This window comes from Ambystoma mexicanum, chromosome 11 (assembly GCF_040938575.1).
Source record: "Ambystoma mexicanum isolate Mex_15411 chromosome 11, UKY_AmexF1_1, whole genome shotgun sequence".
Classification (NCBI taxonomy): domain Eukaryota; kingdom Metazoa; phylum Chordata; class Amphibia; order Caudata; family Ambystomatidae; genus Ambystoma; species Ambystoma mexicanum.
The window spans coordinates 783,850,031-783,873,710 of record NC_090934.1 but is presented as its reverse complement, the minus strand read 5'-3'; positions in this window follow the sequence as shown (position 1 = coordinate 783,873,710).

Here is a 23,680-nt window from a genome sequence, read left to right as displayed (position 1 = left end):
CTATATTTGCACATCTAAGAACATGCTAATAGTTGTACAAAAATGTTAGTAGTCAGGAAACATTCAAGTGATCACAACCTACTGAGCGTAAACTGGTTATCTGTCTGCTACGAAAAGGGCACAAATGTGCACAAAGATCTAGAACTAACACCAGGCTGAAACAGGCTCAGAATTCCTGTCAATAAAATGAGTCAATTATCTAGGAATTTGGAAGAAATAATTGACCAACTCAAATCTACAAGAGGAAAGGTGAGATTGAACTACTCCCGTCTGTTCAACACCTTAGAAGTTAACAAAGGAAAGAGCACCCGTCAGGCATTTCGTCATACCCATAGGTATGATCAAGCGATCGTAGCGAAAAAAAAGATCTTGAGACAGGAAATTAATAAACTAAGGAAAGACCTACCTAATGACAAGACCGAGCAAATTTGTAAATTGAAACAGCAGTACAGAAATTGGACTAAAATGTACAACAAGAATTTGCTCCGACAAGATGCAGAACTTATGATAGACAAGATAAGATCCCATAATACTGGGGAAATCTGGTCAATAATAAATTGGCTAGATGCACCTCAGGAAGACTTATTGATGAATCCCATCAAAGTAGCAGCATAGATGGAACACTTCAAGACATTTTCGGATACCACGCCTCCTTATATTTCAGTCGTCCACTCGAAAGAACTAAAGTGGGATGGTGTTGACCTTACTCCAGAATCGACACTTGTGATCATTAACAAGCTTAGTAATTCACGAGCCCAATGGCCCGATGGGTTGACGAATGCAATGTTTAGGCAAAACCCAGCACAATGGGCTAAATTCTTGTCAGTTTTGTTTTTATACATTGCTGAGGCCAGGAGGATTCCCTTATCATGGAAGACATCGATAATTGTCCCCATTTATAAAAAAAGGCCAGAGGTCGGAACCCAGCAAACTACCAACCGATTGCGTTGCTGGATGTAGCCGGAAAAATATTTGCCACTCTAATATTGAAGAACCTGTCCCAGTGGTCATTAACATCTCGGCACAGGGATGAGTGGCAATCTGGTATCGTGAAGGGGGTAGGTATATCCCTCAACATTTTCATAATAAACATCCTGAAATCACTATCTGAGAGAAACAGAGCTCAAAGGACGTACCTGGCTTTTGTGGATTTAACTCAAGCTTTTGATACCATCGAGCATCCAGCCCTGTGGAAAGAAATGAACCAATGGGGCTGTCTTGGAACTATCATGGAGCCAATCAGAGACTTCTATTCAAAAACAACTCTAAGGGTAAGGGTTAATACCATGGGCACAGTGTCAAGACCGATACATACGACCAAAGGATTGAAACAAGGGTGCCTGTTGGCTCCTGAGTTATTCAATCTATTTATATCTGATATTGACCAGGCTTTGCTAGGCATAAGATGCTTCTGCCGAAGCTAGGAGGTGCGGAAGTCGGCCGATTGTTATTTGCTGACAATATCGTCCTAGCTGACCAAACGGCGGTGGGCCTCCAGAGGCAATTAGATGCTTTGCAAATGTATATTTCATCAAATGGTCTGCTGATAAACCCTGCAAAGTCAAAGATCATGGCCCTTGGCGAATCAGCAAACAGAAAAAGAATCTGAGCAAATGTATGGTATTTGCAGGAAGAAAGAATACCGGAGGTAAAGTCCCTTACCTATTTGGGAGTATGTCTGAACATCAGTGCCTGTGATGCGCCTAGAATCACTACTCTCAGAAATAAAGCTGAGAACTTGGCATCCCAAGGTTGAGTACTTCTGAAAAGGTTCTGTGGTTACTCGATGACTCCGGTGGTTGACTTTTATAGGATGAAAGTTATACCTATACTAACATATGGTGCCGAGACTTCCTTGAACTGTGATGTTAAAAACTGGAAAATCATTGAAGGTATATTCTGGAACACGGTTCTATGTCTACCGAAGAGTGTCTACCGAAGAGTGTCCCAATGCAGGCTATACAGATGGAATTTGGCCTAACTACGCTCAAGGCAATTGTTACGTGGAAATCTCGCCAGCTTTTCAGAAAATGCATCGAAGATATGCCGAGGGGTGTCTTTAGTGTCCTACAGAGAGCCATAAAGGGGTAATCAGAGCCCTCCCTGATAGAATGGGAAAGTGTTTGTAAAGCGGTGCTATTCGACTTGGGAGAAACAGATCTATCACTTGTCCAAAATCCTGACAAGGTAACAAAAAAAATGTACAGACGGGACTGGATCCAGACCCATGACGAAAGACAGGCTTTCAAACCCTATGGAAGGGCGCTGAATGAGGAAAAAAAGTTCAATTGTTTGCCACAATATCTACAGCTCTTTCCCAACTGGTTCTTTAGGTCTCAATTTATGAGAATTTGCTTGAACTTATTCCCGACGAGGGAAATTCTGAAACCACGTAAGAATGGTGGGCACTCACTGACCTGTCGATTATGTGAAATAGACTCATTGTTAGAAGCTCTTAACCATCTAGTAATGACATGCCCTGCAACAAAAGATCTAAAGGCGAAAATAATGGCAGAAGTAGTCCAGAAATATGGTAACAGAACTAAAGAAGCATGGTGGACAATCTTATTAGCCGGAGAGAGAGTCTCAATCACTTTGGCTTTTGTTAAGTTGGCTATTGCTATTTTCAAGAAATTGGAAGTACTAAAGTTTGCATTTTAAGACCAGAATGGTAGTAACTGAAAGGACTTAAGTTTTACATGGAACACGTATTAAGTGGATATTTGAATTGATTTTATGGAGATTATAGATTTTGGATAAAATGGCTTAAAGGTTTTCTTTTTCTGTAACCATAAAATAAAAAGCAAAAACAAAGAGGTGATGGCTCGAAGGTTTAGAATAAATCTTAACCACTGGCATTGCTCTGGGCAACCCTCCAGACCATCGTTCTTCGCCTGCCAAGCCATTACAGAAGGGGAAAGACCATATGCAAATCAGACTTGGCCCCACCCCAAAAGGGGCAGTCCAGCCCGAACTGCTAGGTCACATCCCTTCTGCACGAGACCACAAGCATCCCCAAACATGTTTCAGTCTTGTTGGGCGTCATCAGTGAGGAGTAGCTTGGGTCTCTAGGCCCAGCAGGCACGGGACCCACGTCTGGGCATACCCGTCCCACTCGGGGTGACAAAGCAAAAACAAAGAGGTGATGGCTGGAAGGTTTAGAATAAATCTGAACCACTGGCATTGCTCTGGGCAACCCTCCAGACCATCGTTCTTCGCCTGCCAAGCCATTACAGAAGGGGAAAGACCATATGCAAATCAGACTTGGCCCCACCTCAATAGGGGCAGTCCAGCCCGAACTGCTAGGTCACATCCCTTCTGCACGAGACCACAAGCATCCCCAAACATGTTTCAGCCTTGTTGGGCGTCATCAGTGAGGAGTAGCTTGGGTCTCTAAGCCCAGCAGGCACGGGACCCACGTCTGGGCGTACCCGTCCCACTCGGGGTGACAAAGCAAAAACAAAGAGGTGATGGCTGGAAGGTTTAGAATAAATCTTAACCACTGGCATTGCTCTGGGCAACCCTCCAGACCATCGTTCTTCGCCTGCCAAGCCATTACAGAAGGGGAAAGACCATATGCAAATCAGACTTGGCCCCACCCCAAAAGGGGCAGTCCAGCCCGAACTGCTAGGTCACATCCCTTCTGCACGAGACCACGAGCATCCCCAAACATGTTTCAGCCTTGTTGGGCGTCATCAGTGAGGTGTAGCTTGGGTCTCTAGGCCCAGCAGGCACGGGACCCACGTCTGGGCATACCCGTCCCACTCAGGGTGACAAAGCAAAAACAAAGAGGTGATGGCTGGAAGGTTTAGAATAAATCTTAACCACTGGCATTGCTCTGGGCAACCCTCCAGACCATCGTTCTTCACCTGCCAAGCCATTACAGAAGGGGAAAGACCATATGCAAATCAGACTTGGCCCCACCCCAAAAGGGGCAGTCCAGCCCGAACTGCTAGGTCACATCCCCTCTGCACGAGACCACAAGCATCCTCATACATGTTTCAGCCATGTTGGGCGTCATCAGTGAGGAGTAGCTTGGGTACCTAGGCCCAGCAGGCACGGGACCCACGTGTGGGCATACCCGTCCCATTCGGGGTGACAAAGCAAAAACAAAGTGGTGATGGCTGGAAGGTTTAGAATAAATCTTAACCACTGGTATTGCTCGGGGCAACCCTCCAGACGATCGTTCTTCGCCTGCCAGACCATTACAGAAGGGGAAAGACCATATGCAAATCAGACTTGGCCGCACCCCAAAAGGGGCAGTCCAGCCCGAACTGCTAGGTCACATCCCTTCTGCACGAGACCACAAGCATCCCCAAACATGTTTCAGCCTTGTTGGGCGTCATCCCCAAACATGTTTCAGCCTTGTTGGGCGTCATCAGTGAGGAGTAGCTTGGGTCTCTAGGCCCAGCAGGCACGGGACCCACGTCTGGGCATACCCGTCCCACTCGGGGTGACAAAGCAAAAACAAAGAGGTGATGGCTGGAAGGTTTAGAATAAATCTTAACCACTGGAATTGATCTGGGCAACCCTCCAGGCCATCGTTCTTCGCCTGCCAAGCCATTACAGAAGGGGAAAGACCATATGCAAATCAGACTTGGCCCCACCCCAAAAGGGGCAGTCCAGCCCAAACTGCTAGGTCACATCCCTTCTACACGAGACCACAAGCATCCCCAAACATGTTTCAGCCTTGTTGGGCGTCATCAGTGAGGAGTAGCTTGGGTCTCTAGGCCCAGCAGGCACGGGACCCACGTCTGGGCATACCCGTCCCACTCGGGGTGACAAAGCAAAAACAAAGAGGTGATGGCTGGAAGGTTTAGAATAAATCTATCTTAACCACTGGCATTGCTCTGGGCAACCTCCATAGCATTGTTCTTCGCCTGCCAAGCCATTACAGAAGAGGAAACATGTTTGGGGATGCTTGTGGTCTCGTGCAAAAGGGATGTGACCTAACAGTTCGGGCTGGACTGCCCCTTTTGGGGTGGGGCCAAGCCTGATTTGCATATGGTCTTTCTCCTTCTGTAATGGCTTGGCAGGCGAAGAACGATGGTCTGGAGGGTTGCCCCGAGCAATGCCAGTGGTTAAGATTCAGTCTAAACCTTCCAGCCATCACCTTGTTGTTTTTGCTTTGTCACCCCGAGTGGGACGGGTATGCCCAGACGTGGGTCCCGTGCCTGCTGGGCCTAGAGACCCAAGCTACTCCTCCCTGATGAGCCCCAACAAGGGCGAAAAATGTTTGGGGATGCATGTGGTCTCGTGCAAAAGGGATGTGACCTAGCAGTTTGGGCTGGACTGCCCCTTTTGGGGTGGGGCCAGGCCTGATTTGCATATGGTCTTTCTCCTTCTGTAATGGCTTGGCAGGTGAAGAACGATGGTCTGGAGGGTTGCCCCGAGCAATGCCAGTGATTAAGATTCAGTCTAAACCTTCCAGCCATCACCTCTTTGTTTTAGCTTTGTCACCCTGAGTGGGATGGGTATTCCAAGACGTGGGTCCCGTGCCTGCTGGGCCTAGAGACCCAAGCTACTCCTCACTGATGAGCCCCAACAAGGGCGAAACATGTTTGGGGATGCTTGTGGTCTCGTGCAAAAGGGATGTGACCTAGCAGTTGGGGCTGGACTGCCCCTTTTGGGGTGAGGCCAAGCCTGATTTGCATATGGTCTTTCTCCTTCTGTAATGGCTTGGCAGGTGAAGAACGATGGTCTGGAGGGTTGCCCTGAGCAATGCCAGTGGTTAAGATTCAGTCTAAACCTTCCAGCCATCACCTCTTTGTTTTTGCTTTGTCACCCCGAGTGGGACGGGTATGCCCAGACGTGGGTCCCGTGCCTGCTGGGCCTAGAGACCCAGGCTACTCCTCACTGATGTGCCCCATCAAGGGCGAAACATGTTTGGGGATGCTTGTGGTCTTGTGCAAAAGGGATGTGACATAGTAGTTCGGGCTGGACTGCCCCTTTTGGGGTGGGGCCAAGCCTGATTTGCATATGGTCTTTCCCCTTCTGTAATGGCTTGGGAGACGAAGAATGATGGTCTGGAGGGTTGCCCCGAGCAATGCCAGTGGTTAAGATTCAGTCTAAACCTTCCAGCCATCACCTCTTTGTTTTTGCTTTGTCACCCCGAGTGGGACGGGTATGCCCAGACGTGAGTCCAGTGCCTGCTGGGCCTAGAGACCCAAGCTACTCCTCACTGATGAGCCCCAACAAGGCCGAAACATGTATGGGGATGCTTGTGGTCTCGTGCAAAAGGGATGTGACCTAGCAGTTTGGGCTGGACTGCCCCTTTTGGGGTGGGGCCAAGCCTGATTTGCATATGGTCTTTCTCCTTCTGTAATGGCTTGGCAGGTGAAGAACGGTGGTCTGGAGGGTTGCCCCGAGCAATGCCAGTGGTTAAGATTCAGTATAAACCTTCCAGCCATCGCCTCTTTGTTTTAGCCTTGTCACCCTGAGTGGGATGGGTATGCCCAGACGTGGGTCCTGTGCCTGCTGGGCCTAGAGACCCAAGCTACTCCTCACTGATGAGCCCCAACAAGGGCGAAACATGTTTGGGGATGCTTGTGGTCTCGTGCAAAAGGGATGTAACCTAGCAGTTCGGGCTGGACTGCCCCTTTTGGGGTGGGGCCAAGCCTGATTTGCATATGGTCTTTCTCCTTCTGTAATGGCTTGGCAGGCGAAGAACGATGGTCTGGAGGGTTGCCCCGAGCAATGCCAGTGGTTAAGATTCAGTCTAAACCTTCCAGCCATCACCTCTTTGTTTTTGTTTTGTCACCCCGAGTGGGACGGGTATGCCCAGACGTGGGTCCCGTGCCTGCTGGGCCTAGAGACCCAAGCTACTCCTCACTGATGAGCCCCATCCAGGGCGAAACATGTTTGGGGATGCTTGTGGTCTCGTGCAAAAGGGATGTGACATAGCAGTTCGGGCTGGACTGCCCCTTTGGGGTGGGGCCAAGCCTGATTTGCATATGGTCTTTCTCCTTCTGTAATGGCTTGGCAGGCGAAGAACGATGGTCTGGAGGGTTGCCCCGAGCAATGCCAGTGGTTAAGATTCAGTCTAAACCTTCCAGCCATCACCTCTTTGTTTTTGCTTTGTCACCCCGAGTGGGACGGGTATGCCCAGACGTGGGTCCCGTGCCTGCTGGGCATAGAGACCCAAGCTACTCCTCACTGATGAGCCCCAACAAGGGCGAAACATGTTTGGGGATGCTTGTGGTCTCGTGCAAAAGGGATGTGACCTAGCAGTTTGGGCTGGACTGCCTCTTTTGGGGTGGGGCCAAGCCTGATTTGCATATGGTCTTTCTCCTTCTGTAATGGCTTGGCAGGCGAAGAACGATGGTCTGGAGGGTTGCCCCGAGCAATGCCAGTGGTTAAGATTCAGTCTAAACCTTCCAGCCATCACCTCTTTGTTTTTGCTTTGTCACCCCGAGTGGGACGGGTATGCCCAGACGTGGGTCCCATGCCTGCTGGGCCTAGAGACCCAAGCTACTCCTCACTAATGAGCCCCAACAAGGGCGAAACATGTTTGGGGATGCTTGTGGTCTCCTGCAAAAGGGATGTGACCTAACAGTTCGGGCTGGACTGCCCCTTTTGGGGTGGGGCCAAGCCTGATTTGCATATGGTCTTTCTCTTGCTGTAATGGCTTGGCAGGCGAAGAACGATAGTCTGGAGGGTTGCCCCGAGCAATGCCAGTGGTTAAGATTCAGTCTAAACCTTCCAGCCATCACCTCTTTGTTTTTGCGTAACCATAAAATAGCCAATACAAAAACAACAAAAAATAGACACTGAGCTCAAGAAAAAATTACGCAGGGCGAAGGTCAACATTAAACCAGCATGAAGGAGATGGCCGCAATATTGAGAAATATCAAAAACTGATATATAGAAAGCTTTAAATGAATCATAAATACAAAGGATTCCCCTATGCAGCATTTATTTCCATTGTTTTTAAGCAAAACTATGTCATTATAAAAGTGGACCAAACATGTGCAAGTCAGTATTGGCCCAGCCCGAAAGGGAACAGCTACCTCAAACTGATAGACTATGATCATTCTGTACAGGAACGCATGTACCCATAGGAATGTTTCAGTCTTGTTTGACATTATCAGTGAGGTTTACCTTCATTCCCTCGTCACAGTGATCACTGCCTGAATGCCCCTCCCATTTCGGGAGATTCTCTGTAAACTCCAAAAAGAAAATGAATGTGCTGTGAATTTCTCCACCAAACCTGCGTGTTAGTGGGTTACAGTTTAGTTAAAGCTGGCTAGACCTTGCAAGCCCAGCACACACCAGCCAGCCAGCCAGCAGGAAGATTGCAGGCCATGCCTTTGGACAGCATGCTTTCTTGCATAAACCCCTCCTGCAAGATGCAGCTTTGTTGCCCAGCCAGGTCCTTGACAGGTACAATCAGCATTGACTGCCTCTCTTTCTGGCACAAGAACGAAAGGTAAAGATGCAAATAGAGGGGAAGGCCAAGCAAAGCATAATGGAAACAGCCACGTAGTGCTCACTGGGAATAGAGTAATCTGTCAATGTGCTAATTGGGCATATCGAAACACTGGCAACGTTGTGCTAAGTGTGAATTATATAAAGTGACATTAGCCTGAGGAGTGTGGCATATTGTAAGTGTAAGGTGTCATTAATGTACTGACTGGCAATTGTGACGTATGGAAATGATGGTTTAACTTGCTATAGAACAATACACCTCCTAGCTATGATGGACGTGAGCCAGAAGATTTTTGCAACAGTTCTATTAAAAAAACCTCACCAAATGGACAGAGAAGTTCGCCTGGTAAGTATCTGTCGAACTGGCTTCCGAAAGTCATATAACACATTAACCAACATATGTGTTCTCCAGTACCTCATCTCGGAAGCAACTGAAAAACACAAGCGGCCTCTGTATTGCTGTTTTGTCGATTTCAGTAAAGCATTCGACTTAGTGCCCAGACCATTACTTTGGGAAAAATTGAAAGGATGGGGAATTAATCCATCGTTACTATATTATATACAACAGCTACACACTAACAAGGACATTTCCATATGCCTATATCTTACAGGTGTCGTGACCAATTATCGTCAAACGAATCACAGTCTTAAACAAGGCTGTGTCTTCGCACCCAGCCTGTATAATATCACTTTAGACTTTGCCCAAGCCATCCAGAAAGTCAACAACTTTCAGCCAAAAATGTATGGTAAGCATATACCATGGTTAGCATATGCGGACAATATCATACTTGTGGACTGAACAAAAATAGGATTACAACAGATGTGCTAGTTGCATATGCTACGAAAAATCTAATGGTCATAAACACGACCAAGACGAAGATCATGATCCTGGGTAAATCCTCAAAAAACGACAGAGACAAAAACTGGAACTTGAAAGGCACTAACCTGGAAAAAGTAAAGGAGTACACCTATTTGGACTTCCACATCACTGCCAACCCCACAGCTACCTACTGCTGTGAGAAAATCCTAACCAAAATTTGGAAAAAATGGTTGGTGGTAAGGAACTATAAAATACATCAGGGTGGTTACAACATTGAGGGCCTACTGGTTATTTATCGTACATGCATTATACCTGGCATATTGTACGCCCTTGCTGTACTTCCTCCACAATTACTAACATGGTTAGGATTGAAAAATCCTGCAATCTATTATAAATCTGGCCAAATCGGTGCCGGTCCAGGTACTTAGACTCAAATATGGGATAACCTCAATGCTGACAAGCTGGTCTATCCAAAGAACCATACTTTATTTCAAATTTCTCACCACAAGCCGAAATTCCAATGCGTTTCTACAATTGATGGGGAAAAATCTGGCATCGGCACATGACAATGTTTTCATTAATGAGTTACAGTCCTAAGCAACGGCACATCTGCAGGATTTAAATCTAACCGAGGACATCATTAACTCAAATCCTAACTACGAAAAGAACATTAAAACTGAACCAGCTCAATGGGATCTAGCAAAAAATATCGAAAAGTTGCGGTGATAAGAAGGCATAACAAATGTTTTCATCAGAGCTTTTGTCTCCTTACGTGTTCATACCTAACCAAACATTGTTCAATTGAACTCAAACGTTTTATAATAGGGCTATGCTTAAACCTCCTTCCCACCATGTAGCACATCGACTCTTGGAAGCAAATCCCATTAGAAAAACGTATTTGTCGTCTTTGTCATATTCAAGTAAATACAGGTCGGCATCTATTAACCAACTATATCTTCCTTGGAGCCCATTATCAAAAAGGATATAGTAAATTTGTTATCAACATTAAGGCTGTGGCACATGATCAATTTTGGTCCACTTTATTTGGAGCAGAATCCATTGTTATCACTGCAGCTGACCATAATATCTGGATTGAAGCAACAAAACATTTTTAATTACTATGGAAACTTGGAAAATCTTAACAGCTTTTCTTTTATTTTACTCAGATGAAATGTAATATGACTGTCTTGTTTTTTTGTTCCCATCTTTCTTTTTCCTTTTTTTATTTCTTTCTTCTCTTTTTTTCTCTTAAGTGCTTAAAGTTTCTTTCTAATGCAAAATAAATAAAAATAAAACTGGAACAATACATGAAAAGTATTTATTACAAGTATACATGGCCTGTTACTCGGTAGTGTTGGGCAGACGCTTGTGCAAACCTGGCTATGAGAAGGTAGACTTCATGGGATCTTGCTGAAATCCACTCCTTGAGCATTGTCTGCCCTGAGATGAATGTCTTCTAAACCAGTTTTTGAAAGACACTTTTCTCACTTGCTTGCCCTCTGCCTGATATGGTGTGATTGACTGTGTCTAAATCTGCGGTGATAAGAGATACCTCAGGGATGCCTTCAATGGACAAAAGGTTTGATTGTAAAGCAAATGGCCAGTCTGCTTCTATTATGAAACCAACTATCGTAATGTATCAGGGATACTTAAAAACTCACAATAAATATTTACCACAAGTAGTTCCGAAAAGGAGAACACACTGGGCAAGAAGTAACACTGTTTATTACAGCTGGCCGGGCACAAATCAAACAGAACAGTGGACCAAAAATTATTAATGAGAGCTGATATCTGGGTGTGCAGTGAACATTCATTTTATACTTCATATACAATGGTGGAGGCATTACAAATAGTTTCAGCTTGAATGTTCATATTTTCCAACATTCCCATGAAACTCATTGGCTAAACTACATCATATCCTTACTGCTAAGCATATGTTAGTGGAACATGATTGGTGCAAACAGGTCAACAGTATCCCAAAACATCACCCTCCTATGTGGCACCACATTGCTTCTCACACCTCCCAGGGGCAATTTCCTATTAGTAAAATAACATTTGTGCTGACCACTGGGACTTTATTATTCTGCCATTGGTCAGTACCATTCCAGAAGAAAGAGGAGACAATCTGCTTCTTGTGGGAAGGGAGATATTCACACGCACCAGCCAGATAACGGCCTTCGCAGACCTTGTGCTGGATACATGGAAGGCTGGCCACCTCCTAGGGACATAGAAATGTACTGTCTGATTGGTCGTCTCAGGCACACTGCTCTATGCAGCTTCCCCATTCCCATATCCACCTGCCAAAAGTCATTTCACAGCTATGGGAATGGTTCTCTGGCTCAGGTCCACTTTCCCTCTACTCCTGATTGCCTGTGGCATTGGCTTGCTGCCCCGTCATTACATCACCCAGTGCTGTCTCAGCTGCTCTGGTCTGCTTGTGATGCCCAGTGTGAGCTTCATCTCCCTCCTCCCCAATCCATGGTGTGTTGATCATGTGCTCAGTGCAGATTTTCCTGGTGAGGCCCAACTTGGGGGTCCCCCTGCTAAGTGTGTTAACCTGGGAGTTTCCCCTATCTCTTAGTTAGTTACATAAGCTCTTTGGGCCAATGATGCACATAGTGCAACCCTACCTCTGCATTTCCCTGTGTAACCTTAATTCACAGCGTTACTACATTTCGTTTGTGTGTCTGTGTCTTTCCCCCCTCAAAAGTGCCCCCTTTCCTTTCCCTTAATCCCATAGGTGGTGTGTGAGTCCCTTATCTGGTGCTGAAATACTACTTTTAATATATTTCCCCTTTTGATCGATCTTTTCAATCGACATCTCCTTCCCACTCATTTCCTCTCCCTTTTCCTTGTGCACCCACACCTGTGTCACCCTATTCATGTCCCCTTCTTCTTCATACCCTTCTATGTATTTACCAAATGCTAGTATTTTTGTCCCATCAGGTGAGCACTCAGCCCAGAATGCTTCTTAATTCTCTAGGTCTGGTGGGGTGCTGCAAAAATGAACTCCACATCATTCTCACTCTCATTCACGCTTGGAGGCTCCTTATTTAACTCTTTATCAAGCTCAATTTTATTTGCTGTCATTATGTACCATGCTTTCCTTTGGTGGCAGTCGTACTGGCCGATAACCCACTGATCGATATAGATGGCGACAACATCACAACGAGCACAGGGATAGTTATTTTGAACATTGCTGCCGGACAGTTTAACCCAGGCAAATAATGAATCGAGCCACGTGTTTGACGTTGTGTCCTGCGTCTCCTTTATCATTTTTTCATGCATGGTTCGTATTTCTCGACTGCTTCCGTAAGTGTCCCATTTGCAGAGACATTTGCGGGTATTGCTGTGCAACTTGTGCTCCAGATCTTGTGGCACACGGCACCTTCCATAGCAGTCATAAGGTCCAATATGTAACGGTTCTATAGGGGAATCAGACGCAAAGCTCTTCTTTCACTCCGTTCAGTCCTTTTGCGGTAGCATCAGCCAATTGGAGCAGCTCGTAACTTGCTTTTTTAAAATCCATTTCACGTTAGCTGCAGTTTGCACCCCGGAAGCAGGAACGAGCTGGAAAATACAGACACCTTGCTGAAGAGTCTCAAATGGGGCAGGACAGCGTCCAAGCTCTGAGTGGATTTTGCCTACATGTAAATGCTCGTTCTCTTCCTCCTTGTTATCTTGGTTGTTCTCCTTGTCTCTCTGCTCGCCCCCTTATTTTATTCTTCCATTTCCGGGTGTACAGCTCATTGAATGACATCAAATCTGCACAGGGCACCACCAATGCAGGGCTCTGTAGGGTCACCAGTGCACCCAATCTGGTGATAGCGGGGCATAAACTCTTGTTCCCCATGCCTACCATACGTCCATTACTGCTTCTGTCCCTTTCTGCAACGCCATAATTTTCATCATCCTCCACCAGCCAGTGTTCATCATCAGCGCCACCGTCCCATTTGCTCTGAAACACAAAGAATACTGTGTGAGCAGTTTTATATAGACTGGGCAATGTTTTCCATCTATCCATGTTAAAACATGTTTATTGGCATCCCATATTTTCCTCCATCCAGCATCTATTCTCTTCACCACCCTCTCTTCAAATCCCATCAGCCCTTCTGTATGACATTGTACCAACGCTCTTTCCCATATTCGGTTGTGGTACATCCAAGCCTTTATTCGCATTAAGGGTCTAGTGTGGCACCAGGGTATATCGTGTCCTGTTGAATTCTTTCACAATATTCCCTTGTCGGCAGTGACTACCTGTTTTCCTTTCTGTGCCCCTTCGATGTTATACTCTAGTATCATGTGCTTGCTAGTTTTCCACTGGTCCATGCTTTCTAGTTGTATATAGTTGTCCTTGTACACCTCCTCCCCCACATCTATCCATTTTACTTCTACAGTGTGTCCCTGGAACAGCCCCCTGGGTTTGCACAGGGACATATGCATTAGACATCCCCTTTCCTCTACTGTCACCTCTTGTGGCAGGAATGATTTCGGTGCCCCTGCAAGGTGTGGGGTGTGTGAGCACACATAGCATGTGCTTCTGGGGGAGGTGGAGGAAGGATAGCTCAGGGGCAACGCGTTTGTCTTGGAAGCAAGACAACACAGCACAACACAGGTTTGAATCCCAATCCTCGCTGGTATTAAGCACGTTATAAATGAACAATGACATTTTAAAAATAAAAGAATTGGTGCTTCCTCACTCTCTATACCGTGTATTTTCAGATGTGAGTTCCCCTCCCTCCTCAATAGCACTGTAAAATCCTTCTATACTAAATATACTCTTTTTGGTGTGTGGTTCCCTTCCACCATCAGAAGATATACTCGTACTACCTCTATGCATGAGGAACCAGAAGAGTAGAAGACAGAAGACAAAAAAGCAGAACAATCCAATCCTTATGATATTTTCATCACATTTTGTTCTCCTCTGTAAGACTGAGATTGTTCGCATTGGGACCCCTGCGCCCGCATTCCCACTTTCACTCTGGGTGGCCTCCCTTGGCCCTGTGCCCGCACCCACCTACGAGGCAAGAAACCTTCGGTCATTTCCCACTATCTCATTCCCCTCTCACATTTCGGACATCTCTAAAAAGTCTAACTACCAACTACACCTCCTCAGAGGTACTCTACCTTTTCTCACTTTCCCCCAGCTGCTCACTGTCTCCAGAGCCCTGGTTCTCTCTTGGCTGGACTATTGCAACAGCCTCTTCCTCAACCTCCCTTCCTCTGCCCTGCACCCTCTGCAAATCATCCAAAACAGAACCGCAAGACTTATCCTTGGCCTCAACCTCCCTTCCTCTGCCTTGCACCCTCTGCAACTCATCCAGAACAGAACCGCAAGACTTATCCTTGGCCTCAAGCCCAGGGACCGCATCTCACTATTGTTGTAATCCCATCCCTGGCTCCCCATGGCTGCAAGGATGAAGTTCAAGACCCTCTGCATTATTCACAAGGCTTTCTGGGGCCTGGGACCTACCTGCCTGCAATACTGCCTACCTAAATACTGTCCCGCTCGCGCCTTCCGCTCATCTACCTCCGGCGAGTGAGCCGGTTCTCCAAGCAGAGATTTGGCAGGTGATCCTTATCCTCATCATGTGCCTCCCACTGGAATAACCTCCCTGCCACCCTCTGTCTTGAGCCTGATCTTCTTAAGCTACGGAAACTCCTCAAGACCTTCCTCTTCTCTTCCTTCTCTCTCCCTCTACCCTGCTAACCCAGTTCTCTTCTCATTCCCTCTCTACCTCCTCTTCCTTTACAGCTTACTGACTGGCCACCTGGTGTACCTCAGAGTCTTACAGTTTTTTCCCATTTTCCCACCCTCCTTGAGTGCCTTGAAACACTTTCCCCTGTAAAGGTGCTTTATAAATAAACAATACCATACCATACCTCCCATTTCCCCTACTATTCTCTGGCCTCTTTCATTTATGGGCCTTCGATAGAGTCTTATTGCGGTACACAATGTCAACGACAATTGGGTAATGCTTCCCATTAGCTGACGCTTCTCTCTTGTCTTTCCGTTGTGCTGCTGTTGTCTTTGCGGACATCGGATATGTGGATCCATGCCCTCTTTTCTTTTATCTTCACTGCCACTAGGGTTGCGCAGACAACTTCAAATGGACTGCAAAACTTTGGCTCCTTCCTCACCACATTGCGTACGAGAACTGTCTCCAGGATAGAGAGGCTATGCTTGCAGAATGTCCTCGTACTGGTGGGCACTTGTGTGCTCTTCAATGTTGGTCGGCCGACATATAGGTTGCTGAATCTGGCAGGAGATGTAACAGAGGACATTTGTCATTTCTGTTAAATATGTTTTCATTTCGTCTCTAAGGATCTCTGAGTAAGGGTTAGCATCCGAAATTGAATGTGCAGGAGGGATAGGCGCATGCATCCTGCTTCCAGTTACAATTTTGTGAAGAGTCGAGTGATGTTCTGCTCTGGGTGAATTGCAGAGGGCAAAAGGGGAAGGCAATAAAGGCAATTTTGGCACAATGTTGATGTTAGTTTCGCTAAGCGTGCTTTGAGCAAGCCGTTTAGTATTACCACAATGCCATTCACTTGCAGTCAGCACACTATGCAAAGTTTGTTTTATTCCCAGGGGGCATGTTATCTCTGCAAATAGATTGTTTGAAACATTTTGGCCATTATCCAAACATTTCATCGCATACTCCCCATCTTGGAAACACCTCCCTCATCAAGAACATGGCCACTGACTTCATGCCGTTTTTTGCAAAGGGTCCCGCCTCAAACCGACGTGAGAATGGAGAGACCACAATGATCATGTACCTATATGAGGGATATCTGTCTTGCATGTCAACATAGTTGATATGCAAGTGCCGGAAGGGGCCTACCGGCCGAGGTATTGTTCCCTTGATTGTTTTCAAAGTATGACTAGATGGTTTAAGTATGTTTGACCTTTTGTAAATTGCCCTCAACAATTTGACATAAAAACATTTGACCTTTTGACCAAATTGGCCTCCATTGTTAAGGATGTGGGGGTCACCCCAGCAACCTTCTTTTGACCTACTTACATGAACATGAGGAGAGGTAGACACCTTTGCAACCCCTGCACCTCATGTTCAGGTAAGTAGGTATTAACCTATTTCACCTAAAACAAAAAGGTCAATTTGGACCGGATGCAAAAAAGGTCAATATGGACCACTCAGAAAAGGTCAATTTGGTCAAAAGGTCAAATGTTTTAGGTCGAAAAGGCTAATACTTGACCAGACAGAAATTGTTGACAAGTTACAGAGTTTCCCATGAACCCTGCCACTCTCTCATGCATATTTGGCACACACCATCCTTCATTTATTTCTGCTGCTATACTTTCTTTATATGTATGGGCAGGGAAGTGCAGCTGTTCTAGTGCTACACTTAGCATTTGTTGGGCTTTGTAGGCTTCCCTGTGCAATTCTACGTCCAGATTAAGTCTGTGGGTGAGAGTGAACACCAGCCCTTTACCCATAAGTCTTTTTCTTCTTTTGGTGCCTCTCCTTGCAGCTCTATAATTTGTACAATGGGTATTGTATTAAAACTCTCCCATCTCTCTACCTTTTTGTGCACCTTTCTTTTTGCTGCCATGAATTGGGTTCTTTTCTTTGCCCCTGGGTACGGTCTTGAACTTACTTCAGGTAAGTAGGCTGCTTCTTTTGCTGCTCTGTCCGCCATTCCATTCCCTAATTATATTCTGCCTTGTTTACTGGTACTTTAAGTGCCTCAATTAACTGTTTGAGCATCTCTACATGTTGCACAGGGGACCCGTCATTTCTCCTGAACCCTCACCTTTCCCACTGCACTAACCCTGAATGTATTGTTGATGTAACATAGGAAGAATCAGAAGAAATGTTAGCTGCATGTCCTTCTATCATATTTAATGCACTGATCATTGCCACTAACTCTGTAGCCTGGGCTGCGTAGTGTTAGGGTAGTGGCTGTTGGGATGCTATTACATATTCACCATTTATGTTTTGCACCACCACTGCTCCAGTATGTCTCTATCCTGTCCCCGGGTCTATACTCAGTGACCCGTCAATATAAACCATGTCTGCCCTTGCTATTTCTTCTTCCTTTACCTATATGTTTCCTTTCATTCTGTCCATGTGTGCATTACAATCGTGTATGTATTCCCCTTCCTCTACGGGTTTTGCTTTGTAGGTATCTGGTTTGACCACATGACACCTCACCCTTTCAATGGCTGGGTTTGTCAAGATTACTTCGTAGCCTGGTGCCCTCTGTGTTGTTAATGTGCTTTTTGATTTTTCGAGGCTGGCAAATAGGGAGTGCTCCACATACAGTACTATGGGATACCCCATGGTAATTGTCTTTGCCTTCTCTATGGCAAACGCTGCAGCCATGAGCGTTTGTTGGCAAGGGAACTATCCCTGCATCACTAGGTCTAGAATTCCACTGTAGTATTCCAGTGGCTTGTGTCCTGTGACTTCTTTTGTGTGAGCACCGCTGTCATCACTGAGCCATCTGAATGTGAGAACAGATCAAAATGTTCTCTGTAGTTTGGAGTAGCGTCTTTTAGCTCCGTGAAGCTCTCATTCATTTCTGATGTCCATTTCAGTTCCCTCTTCTCCTTTTGTGATTATTTAAGGCCCTGCAGTAGGGGTTTTGTGAATGTGGAGTAATCAAACACACATGCTCTGCAATAGTTACGTAGTCTCAGGAACTTCTTTTACTGTGCGTGGGCGAGCTGTGGAGTGAACTGCCTGTACCCTCTCTAGTGTTATTCTGCGCCCTTCAATGGATATTATCCGTCCCAAATACACAACCTCTTATTGACAATATCGTACTTTTGCTTTGTCCACCTTGTATCCCTTGTCTTCTAGCAATGTTAGGTGCACTGAGTCTGCTCTACACTCTTCCTCCGTCTCACTGCATATCAACAAATCATCAACATACTGCATCACTGTGCTTGTCATGTGTACATTGCTTAGGTCCATCTGGATCACCCTGTTAAATATGCTAAGTGACTTGCAGTACCCTTGAGGCAAACTAGTGTGTTGGAATCTGGTTCTGCGATACGTCAACGCGGTCAAGTATCTTGAATCTGGGTGCAATGGGATAGAAAAAAAGGCGTTCTTCAAGTCAATGACTGTGAAGTACTGTGCTTTTATCAGGATGTTGCTCAATATTGTAGCGGGGTCCGGGACTGCAGGAAATTCTGCCTCGATGACATTGTTCAGAGGCCGTAAATCCTGTATGAATCTCTGTGACCCACCCTTTCATTGTTTTATCGGGTATATCACTGTGTTGCATAGCGATAAGGATGTATGCATCCATCATGCCTTGCTGCCATAGTGTGTGTAGAGTAAAATATATTCCCTCATCTGCTTCTCTGGACAATGGGTATTGTTCTGTGCAGGGAAATAGTGCCCTTCTTTTAGTTTTATCTTCACCGTCCCCACCCCTTTCAGTACCCCTACATCATGGGACCCTTTTGTCAATAATTTCTCTGGCACTTTGTTGAGATCTTCTTCTGTGTGTTTGTTCCCTTTTTCACTAACTGTGTTAGTACTGGTAGCTGTTTTATCATTACTTGAACTACAGAAGGTATCTGTACCTGAAACACCATCTCTCCCTCCTCTACCTCATTGGAGAACAATTGTTCATCCGATACTCCTGTTATTGTTATTGTAGGGTTGATGCATAGCAGCACTGTGCGTCACTCTGTACATTCACTGTCTATCGCACACAGGATCATCATGTTGTGCATATTATCACCTCCTCTAGCTGTAGCACAAGCGTGCTTCACTTTATGTTGTCCTTCTGGCACTGTGGTCTGAACAGACATTCTGAGGGCAATCGGAACACCTTCCCCTTTATGCCCGGGACCCATCCTAGGAGGATCTCAACCCTATACAGGAACATGCTTGGGTACATGGGCTGGGCTTGCAGGGTGCTCTGAGCATGCATCACCAAAAGGAGTGCAGCTACATGTGTGTAATAGATGCCTGGCTTTGTGCACACAATCCCGTTCTCTGTGAATGAGATTGTTGCGTTTAGCTTGCTGAGCAATTCTCTCCCTCGTATATCGATAGGAGTGTCTTTTGAATATAGTAGTGGTGCCTATTATGGGTTGCATCCATATTGTTAGCGGTAAATCTCTTGTTACTGGAACCATGGCCACTGCCCCAGAGAAGCCCTGCATATCCATCACCTTGTTTGATAATGGGAATTCCCCCTCCCTGATGCATGATTTGGTCGCTCCTGTGTCTATAAGAAAGGACAATTCTCTTGGTCCTATTTTCACTGCTACTTTGGATTCCTCTTCTGGGTCCTCAGTTACTGCTAGGACTGGACACACTCAGGCTTTCTGTGGGACCCCCTTTTGTTACAGGTTACTTGGGGGAAAAGGGAAAGGATTTCCCCCGACAACGCTGACCCCGGTGTAGTGGGGCACTATGCCATGTCCTAACACTACTGCAGTCCCTGCCGCCACTGCAGGAGTTTCCGTCGGAGTTGGAACTGCTATCCCACCATACATTGCCTCTCTGTGCACCTGTGTCCCACCCTGCTGTGTGGACATCTGTGCCTGTTGTGGCTGTGCTAGAAGAAGCTTCATCTGCTGCCACTGTGGCTGCACTGTGCTGAACCCCTGCTGTAGTGCCACTTGTATCGCCTGTGCCTGGGCTTGCTGCACGAATGAGTGCACACAATATGCCACATGTTCTGGCATATATACCATGGTTCGAAGACCCTGGGCCTCATTACAACTCAGGCGGTAAGGGTTTTACGGCGGCGTAAACAGCGCCGACCCTTACCACCTGAGTACGAGGTCCCTTAGCGCCATGGAGGTTTTAACACCTGATTTAAGCAGGTGTTAAAATCCATGGCGCTAAGGGACTATGGAGTTAATTACGCCACCGTAATTTACGGTGGCGTAATTAACGCCTTCCCCACTCCCATTATGCCCTATGGGGCAAAATGGGAATGGGGAAGGGTAAATGGGAAAATGGGGATTTACCGCCCCGCCAGGGTTGGAATGGGGCGGTAAATCCGCCAACCACCATGGCGTAAACGTAGTTTACGCCTTGGTGGTAAAGTCACGGCCCAGGCGGTAACTTACCGCCTGGGTCGTAATGAGGCCCCCTGTAACCTGACCCTCTATATCCGCCTCTTCCTCATTGCTGCTACCCTGTTCCAAAAGGAAAAAAATCCCCCATTCATGTGATTCCCTTGTGGCGGGGTTCCCCATTGTGGTGTATATTTCAGCTGCATGTAGCTTCCTTGCTACGGCATGTTCCCCACGGGAAACCCACCCTGTGGTAGGGTGTCATTGCTGCAGTGTCTGTTACAAGTTTTGCCCTTTCCATTGTGTACTTTGCCAGTTTCATGAAAAAACAAGAAGGGGTGAGGGACGCACACCAATTCCTGGCCAATATATTACCTGAAAAAAGAAAATTACTGGGTTGAATCCCAAAAGTGTCCAGTGATTCACAGGGTTAGATTCCAATTGCTACCAACATTTTCACATGGTTGAATCCCTTCTGCTGCATTTGCGCTGCTGTTCTCCTCCTAGCGTATTGCAGATATAAAAGCGCTTTGAGGAGTACAACAGTGCAAGAAGGGAATCAACCATGTGAACTATTGGGCAGCAAATTGGAATTTAACCCTGTGAATATTTTGGACACTTTGGGATTTAACCCTGTAATTGTTTTTGGACACTTGTTCAGGTCATATATTGCAAATTGACAAGGGGGATCTTGGGAGTCCCTCTGCCAGACATTAGTCCTGGTTACGAGGGACTTACCCAGAGTCTTTAGCTCACTATCTTTCACAGAGAAGAAACATCCCAAACATATCAGTCTTTGTTCTGCCCTGGGGCAGTCCAGCACCGAAATGCTAGGCAATTCTCCTCTGAACAAGAGTACCAACAGCATCCCCAGACATGTGTTTCGGTCTGGTTGGACCTCATCAGTAGGGAGGAGCTGTGCCTCTCTAAGAATAGTGAGCAAGGGGTCCACGTCTGGATTCCCCTAGTAATTTAGGGTGAGACCCAAAGTTACTTAAATATTCAAATTGACAAAGGGGGTCCTGGGAGTCCCTCTGCCAGACATTAGTCCTGGTTACGAGGGACTTACCCAGAGTCTTTAGCTCACTATCTTTCACAGAGAAGAAATATCCCAAACATATCAGTCTTTGTCTTGCCCTGGGGCAGTCCAGCACTGAAATGCTAGGCAATTCTCCTCTGAACAAGAGTACCAACAGCATCGCCAGACACGTGTTTCGGTCTGGTTGGACCTCATCAGTAGGGAGGAGCTGTGCCTCTCTAAGAATAGTGAGCAAGGTGTCCACGTCTGGATTCCCCTAGTAACTCAGGGTGAGACCCAAAGTTACTTAAATATGCAAATTGACAAGAGAGATTTCTTCTCTGTGAATGATAGTGAGCTAAAGACTCTGGGTAAGGATCTTGTAACCAGGAATCATGTCTGGCAGAGAGTCTCCCAGGACCACCCTTGTTATCTGCAGGTAATATATTGGCCAGGAATTGGAATGCGCGCCTCACCCCTGCTTTTCTGAACATTTTACTTTGCCAGTTTCTTTTGCACCAGTTTGTTTTCTGCCTTTGCAGCATTTTCTGCCACCTCTCTTTCACTTTCTTGTTTTCATTTGCAATAATGCACTATCGTTGCCTGTATTTCAGGCCAGCCCTTAGCTTCTATGCCCACAATCTTATCTAATGATGCCTGTACTTCTGTCGGCAGTCCCTTTATCAATATGTGATAAAACAAGGCTACACATTCATCCCAGGACCTTCGCATCTCTTGCGTCCATAGGTCCTGCACCGTTTTATATAATCTGCTGGGTCATCATTGCTTTTCATTATATGACTCATTACCGTCCTTAGGTCATAACTGTCAGGATACGTACTTCTCAGAACCTCCGAAACGTGTGCTCAACAAGAATGTGTGCTTAATTTCACCTTGCATCCCCACTGGCTCCATATTTTGTCTACCTGTTCTCCTATGATGGCTGAGAATAAACCTTTCATGTCCCCTATCACTAATGTCACCCCTGCCATCTTTCTATGAGTGCCTTCATCCATTTACTGGCGCTGGCAATGAGGGAGTGCTTATTAAATTGTCCCTGTCCATCGTTTTCCATGGTATATAATGCACACCCCTTCTCCCTTTCTGTAGTATTGTTATTACTTGTGTCTTTTGGACCCATTCCTCCACCTTTGTTGGCCTGAGCTACTCCCATTTTCACCTTCCCTACCCTGCTGCGGACGGAGGTAGACCAGTCCCTGTCACTTCCATCACTGTCCTGTTGCATTCACTCTTTCCTCCCCCTCCTCCTTCCTTCATCAGGCATCCATTCGTCACTGCCCCCATCACTCCATTCGTCCCCTAGCAGTCCTGCATCATCCTTGTCATCTCCTTCCGCTTCTTTCTTCTTCCCATCTTCCTCCTCTTTTTCTAATTTTATTCTCCCTGATAACCATTCTCTCTTATCCCCCTTACTTTTCCTTCGCACCTCCTCCTCTATTACTCTTTTTGCTTCACTAAATAATGCGTCCACCTGCTGGCGCGTATTCTTTTCTATGTGCGCTAGGCATTTCTTCTCTTCCCTTTGTGTGTATTTCCTCCCTTTTTGCATTTCTGTCTTCTCTCCTGTCGTTTTTGCATAGTGCCCTCCCGAGGTTTCTCGCTGGGGGTTTGTGTACCCCGCTGCGGATCATGATGACGGATAGACACCATAGGGTGGGGCGGAGAGCTCGGTCCTCCCCCACCCATAGTCCCCTCTTCCTCTTTTTTCACTTTTTCCACTGTGGTCTCTTTGTATAATTTCCAGAGCCCGAATATGTTTTGTTTGGTTTTCAACTTGGAGCCCTAGTATTTTGTTAATAAGTATAAGTATGTATTTTATATCATTTTGCCGTCAAAATTTCCCTCTCCGGACCATGCATGGAAACACTGACCTGCATTCTCCTGAGCCCATTGATAATTGTACTTTAATATTTTATCGCAAATCTGGGGTAATTTCCCGCACATATGATCCAGGGGTCTATCTAAAAAGGCCATTATTCCCCCATTTCCTGTCATTTCTTATCCCAACTCCCGTGTGTATTTTTCTCAAGTTTCCTCTTCTCTTCCCCCTTTTCTCCTGTCACACTTGCACTCAATCTCCTTCTCACCTTGCTCACCGTTCACTCAGGCCCTCTCCACAGGCCCACCCAAAAACTCCACTCAACACGCTGGCCCTCTCCACAGGCCCAACCACTCACTCTGTGTTAGTATCCAACAGCCGTCTCCACGTGCTCACTGGTCCCTACGTTATAACAATAGGCGTTGTTCCTCCTCTGCACCACCTGCGCATGACTGCTGCAACAATGCCAAGCACAGTTTTGAACACCTAAAACAGAACAAATTAAATGCCACAACTCTTACCCCAATGAAGCAACTATACAATCGCTGGTACTATGCGCAA